Genomic DNA, 7,048 nt, shown 5'->3' on the forward strand with positions numbered 1-7,048 from the left:
GGAGTTTTAGTCGGACATAGAGAAAGATAGGGGCTTATAGTTTTGCCTCCCAATGTTTTACCTCAAGGGTAATGTCAACAATAATAGTTCATGAAAACTCACATCCAATTAGCCATATATACCAGGATCTTTCCAACATGTTATGCTTGCCAAAAGATAAAAAAGTAAAAAAAGGAAAGGTGAGGATCACCAAGACTCTTATGTGAGGTAGGAAATAAAAGTAAAAGATAGGCCCTTCGCAGAGGGAAGCAGAGGTTGTCATGCGCTTTTATGGTTGGGTGCACAAAATATTAATGCGAAAGAACGTCACTTTATATTGCCACTTGTGATATGGACCTTTATTATGCAGTCCGTCGCTTTTATTTATTCCATATCACACGATCGTATAAAGCTTGTTTTCTCCCACACTAATAAGCCATACATATTTAGAGAGCAATTTTTATTGCTTTCACCAATGACAACTTACTTGAAGGATCTTACTCAATCCATAGGTAGATATGGTGGACTCTCATGGCAAAACTGGGTTTAGGGGTATTTGGAAGCACAAGTAGTATCTCTACTTGGTGCAAAGAATTGGCTAGCATGAGAGGGAAAGGCAAGATCAGTCATGTTGGATGATCCATGGCAATATAATTTATTTTAGATGTAAGAAAACATAACCCATTACGTTGTCTTCCTTGTCCAACATCAACTCTTTAGCATATCATATTTTAATGAGTGCTCACAATCATAAAAGATGTCCAAGATAGTATATTTATATGTGAAGACCTCTCTTTCTTTATTACTTCCTATTAATTGCAACAATGACCAAAACTATGTTTGTCAACTCTCAACAATTTTTATTCATCATACTCTTTCTATGTGAGCTCATTACTCTCCATAAGATCCATATGATCTCCTTGTTTTTTATTTCTTTCTCTTTTATTTTATTCCCTCAAGATCATGGCAAAATAATCAAGCCCTTGACTCAACACTAATCTTTATTATATATAGCTCACGAACTCGATTACATAGAAGGATCATAGAGCAAAACTGACAACTAGATCATACTAAAACTTTATGCTACTAGATCAAGATATTATCAAAAGGATCGAACTAAGAAAAATGGTAAATATAAAAGTGATGGTGATACGATACCGGGGCATTTCCCCAAGCTTGGCAGTTTCCAAGGGGAGTGCCCATACCCATGTGATTATGTCTCCTTCTTTGTTGGTGAAGAGGGTGTTGGTTTTGTTGATGGCATAGGCTTCTTCCTTAATTTGCGCTTGAGGACAGAATTTTGATCCCTTAGGTCATCGATCTCCTGCTCAAGGTTTAATATCTTCTTGCATAATTCCTGTTTGTTTTCCTACAAGAGGCGAAAAGGGATAAACTCGATCTTAGGTTTCTTTGCTCTATCAGGGAGGCTTGACTTTTTGAACTCCACATGCATGTCCCCAGGTTGGGGTAATGGGACTTCATCTTCATTTGAGCTCGTCTCCTCCCTTCCCTTGGGTTCATAGTCCTCTTATTCTTCCGTAGTCCAACCACAATGCTCCACGTCCCCATAGACCTTAGGATCTACAAGATAATCAGCCACATAGCTTTCTCCTTCCGAATCCTGCGACAACATATTGCTCTAATCTGCAGCAGGGAAAACTCGAAACAAAGACAGAGGATATTTGCGTGATACGGGAGTTAAAACCTTCAGGAGATTATATAATGAATTTTTACTGACCAAAATACGTGACGTGTAAGAAAACGGAGTCTGGAGAGCACACGAGGTGCCCACGAGGTAGGGGGGCGCGCTCAGGGGGGTAGGGCGCGCCCTCCACCCTCATGGAGCCCTCGTGTCCTTCCCGGACTGCTTATTATTTTTCTATTTTTCTAAATATTCTAAAACGGAAGAAAATTGCCATTAGAACTGTTTTGGAGTCGGTTTACTTACCGTACCACATACCTATGCCTTTTCGGAGTCTGAAACGTTCCGGAAAGTGTCCCTTATGTATTCCTCCGGGGTTACGGTTTCAATAACATTGGTTTCAACATTTATAGGATTACCTGAGATATAATGTTTAATTCTTTGACCGTTCACCATCTTTGGATTTGTGCCTTCGAAGTTGTTGATTTTTATGGCACCGGAATGGTAGACCTCCTCGATAACGTAAGGACATTCCCATTTAGAGAGAACTTTTCCTGCAAAAAATCTTAAACCAGAGTTGTATAGCAATACATAATCACTTACATTAAACTCGCGCTTTTGTATTCTTTTGTCATGCCATCTTTTAACTATTTCTTTAAATAATTTGGCATTCTCATAGGCTTGGGTTCTCCATTCAACAAGTGAGCTAATGTCAAATAACCTCTTCTCACCGGCAAGTTTGAAATCATAATTGAGCTCTTTAATAGCCCAATAAGCCTTATGTTCTAGTTCGAGAGGTAAGTGACATGCTTTTCCATAAACCATTTTATACGGAGACATACCCATAGGATTTTTATATGCAGTTCTATAGGCCCATAATGCATCATCAAGTTTCTTGGACCAATTCGTTCTAGATCTATTAACAGTCTTTTGCAAAATTAATTTGAGTTCTCTATTGCTCAATTCTACTTGACCACTAGACTGTGGGTGATAAGGAGATGCAATTCTATGATTAACATCATATTTAGCAAGCATTTTACGGAAAGCACCATGAATAAAATGTGAACCACCATCAGTCATTAAATATCTAGGGACTCCAAACCTTGGAAAAATAACTTGTTTAAGCATCTTAATAGAGGTGTTATGATCAGCACTACTGGTTGGAATAGCTTCTACCCACTTAGTAACGTAATCAACAACAACTAAAATATGTGTGTATCCATTGGAGGTAGGAAAGGGTCCCATATAATCAAAGCCCCAAACATCAAATGGTTCAATAACAAGTGAATAATTCATAGGCATTTCTTGACGTCTACTAATATTACCAATTCTTTGACATTCATCACAAGATACAACAAACTTACGGGCATCCTTGAAGAGAGTAGGCCAATAAAAACCAGATTGCAATACCTTATGTGCAGTTCTATCTACAGCGTGGTGTCCTCCATAAGCTTCTGAGTGACACTTGCGTAGGATCTGTTCCTGTTCATGCTCAGGTACACAACGTCTAATAGCACCATCTACTCCTTCTTTATAAAGATGTGGGTCATCCCAAAAGTAATGTCTCAAATCATAGAAGAACTTTTTCTTTTGGTGGTATGTAAAGCTAGGTGGTATAAGTTTAGCAACAATGTAATTAGCATAATCAGCATACCATGGAGCAGTATGAGAAGCATTTATGACATTTAATTGTTCATCAGGAAAGCTATCATCAATAGGTAGTGGGTCATCAAGAACATTTTCCAACCTAGACAAGTTATCTTCAACGGGGTTCTCAGCTCCCTTTCTATCAATAATATGCAAATCAAATTCTTGTAGAAAGAGAACCCATCTAATGTGTCTAGGTTTAGCATCTTTCTTTTCCATAAGATATTTAATAGCAGCATGATCCGTGTGAATAGTTACTTTAGAATCAACAATATAAGGTCTGAACTTATCACAAGCAAATACAACTGCTAAGAATTCTTTTTCAGTAGTAGCATAATTTCTCTGGGCATTGTCTAGAGTTTTACTATAATATTGAATAACATTTAATTTCTTATCAACTCTTTGTCCTAGAACAACACCTACAGCATAATCACTAGCATCACACATAATTTCAAAGGGTAAATTCCAATCAGGTGGCTGAACAATAGGTGCAGAGATTAATGCTTTCTTAAGTATTTCAAATGCTTCTATGCAATCATCATAAAAAATAAATGGTATATCTTTTTGTAATAAATTAGTCAGAGTCCAAGAAATTTTTTAGAAGTCCTTAATGAACCTCCTATAAAAACCGGTGTGACCAAGGAAACTTCTTATACCTTTGATGTCCTTGGGACATGTCATCTTTTCAATAGCATCAACCTTAGCTTTATCATTCAATACCTCTTTCAGAAACTTTATGCCCCAAGACAATACCTTCATTAACCATAAAGTGGCACTTCTCCCAATTCAAGACAAGGTTAGTTTCTTCACATCTCTGCAAAAATCGATCAAGGTTGCTTAAGCAATCATCAAAATAGGATCCATAGACGGAGAAATCGTCCATGAAAACCTCACAAATCTTTTCACAAAAGTTAGAGAATATAGCCATCATGCATCTTTGGAAGGTAGCAGGTGCATTACATAAACCAAAAGGCATACGTCTATAAGAAAAAGTACCGAATGGGCAAGTAAAAGTGGTCTTAGATTGACCATCGGCTGACACAGGTATTTGAGACAAACCAGAATAACCATCTAGAAAGCAAAAATGTGTATGTTTGGATAATCTTTATAGCATTTGATCAATAAAAGGTAAGGAGTAATGATCCTTTTTAGTAGCCTTATTTAATTTGCGGAAATCAATTACCATCCTATAACCTGTAATAATTCTTTGAGGAATCAATTCATCTTTATCATTAGGAACGACCGTAATACCTCTCTTTTTAGGGACACAATGGATAGGACTTACCCACTAACTATCAGCAATGGGATAAATTATACCTGCCTCAAGGAGCTTTAGTATTTCCTTTCTTACCACTTGTTTCATCTTAGGATTCAGCCATCGTTGGTGATCACGAACTAGTTTGGCATCTTTCTCCAAATTTATTTTGTGTTGACATAGTGTGGGACTAATGCCCTTAAGATCATCGAGAGTATATCCAATAGCAGCACGATGCTTCTTCAGAGTTTTCAATAATCTCTCTTCTTCATGCTCTGAAAGGTTAGCACTAATAATAACAGGATATATCTTTTTCTCATCAAGATAAGCATATTTAAGAGTATCAGGTAACGGTTTGAGCTCAAACACGGGATCACCCTTGGGTGGAGGAGGATCCCCTAGGATTTTGACAGGCAAATTGTGTTTCAGGATGGGTTCCTGTTTAAATAATACTTCATCTATTTCCCTTCTTTCATTCATAAACATATCATTTTCATGGTCTAGCAAATACTGTTCTAAAGGATCACTAGGAGGCACGACAATAGAAGCAAGACCAATAATTTCATCTTTACTAGGCAATTCCTCTTCATGGTGTTGTCTACGAAATTTAGAGAAATTAAATTCATGAGACATATCACCTAAACCAATAGTAACAACATCCTTTTCGCAATCTATCTTAGCATTAACTGTGTTCAAGAAGGGTCTACCAAATATAATGGGACAAAAGCTATCTTGTGGGGAACCAAGAACAAGAAAATCAGCAGGATATTTAGTTTTCCCACACAAGACTTCAACATCTCTAACAATTCCAATGGGTGATATGGTATCTCTATTGGCAAGCTTAATGTTAACATCAATATCTTCTATCTCAGCAGGTGCAATATCATGCATAATTTCTTTGTATAAGTCATGAGGTATAGCACTAGCACTGGCACCCATATCACATAAGCCATGATAACAATGATCTCCTATTTTAATATAAATAACAGGCATGCCTACCAAGGGTCTATGTTTATCTTTAGCACAAGGTTTAGCAATCCTAGCAGTCTCATTACAGAAATGAATAACAAGCCCATCAATATTATCAGACAAGAGATTTTTAACAATAGCAATATTAGGTTCAACTTTAATTTGCTCAGGAGGTGTATAGGTTGTAATATTGATTTTACGAACCACAGTTGAAGCTTTAACATGATCTTTTATCCTAACAGGAAAAGGTGGTTTCTCAACATAAGCAGTAGGAACAATAGGATCATTTTAAGTGACAGTCCTTTCTTCAACTTTAATAGGTGCAATGCTACCTCTTGAGCACTGCATTGGTTTTCCCTGAAGAGGAAGGGATGATGCAGCAAAGTAGCATAAGTATTTCCCTCAGTTTTTGAGAACCAAGGTATCAATCCAGTAGGAGGCTACGCACGAGTCCCTCGCACCTGCACAAAACAAATAAATCCTCGCAACCAACGCAAATAGGGGTTGTCAGTCCCTATAAGGCCACTTACGAGAGTGAGATCTGATAGATATGATAAGATAATATTTTTGGTATTTTTATGATAAGGATGCAAAGTAAAATAAAGGCAAAGTAAATAGCAAAGGAAATAACTAAGTAGTAGGAGATTAATATGATAAAGATAGACCCGGGGGTCGTAGATTTCACTAGTGGCTTCTCTCGAGAGCATAAGTATTCTACGGTGGGTGAGCAAATTACTATTGAGCAATTGACAGAATTGAGCATAGTTATGAGAATATCTAGGTATGCTCATGTATATAGGCATCACATCCGAGACAAGTAGACCGTCTCCTGCCTGCATCTACGACTATTACTCCACTCATCGACCGCTATCCAGCATGCATCTAGAGTATTAAGTTAAAAACAGAGTAACGCCTTAAGCAAGATGCCATGATGTAGAGGGATAGACTCATGCAATATGAAGAAAACCCCATCTTGTTATCCTCGATGGCAACAATACAATACGTGCCTTGCTGCCCCTACTGTCACTGGGAAAGGAGACCGCAAGATTGAACCCAAAGCTAAGCACTTCTCCCATTGCAAGAAAGATCGATCTAGTAGGCCAAACCAAACTGATAATTCGAAGAGACTTGCAAAGATAACCAATCATACATAAAATAATTCAGAGAAGATTCAAATATTATTCATAGATAGACTTGATCATAAACCCACAATTCATCGGTCTCAACAAACACACCGCAAAAAGAAGATTACATCGAATAGATCTCCACAAGAGAGGGGGAGAACATTGTATTGAGATCCAAAAAGAGAGAACAAGCCATCTAGCTACTAACTATGGACCCGTAGGTCTGAGGTAAACTACTCACACTTCATCGGAGGGGCTATGGTGTTGATGTAGAAGCCCTCCGTGATCGATGCCCCCTCCGGCGGAGCTCCGAAACAGGCCCCAAGATGGGATCTCGTGGATACAGAAAGTTGCGGCGGTGGAATTAGGTCTTTGGCTCTGTATCTGATCGTTTGGGGGTACGTAGGTATATATAGGAGGAAGGAGTACGTC

This window comes from Triticum dicoccoides, chromosome 6A (genome assembly GCF_002162155.2).
Source record: "Triticum dicoccoides isolate Atlit2015 ecotype Zavitan chromosome 6A, WEW_v2.0, whole genome shotgun sequence".
Taxonomy (NCBI): Eukaryota; Viridiplantae; Streptophyta; class Magnoliopsida; order Poales; family Poaceae; genus Triticum; species Triticum dicoccoides.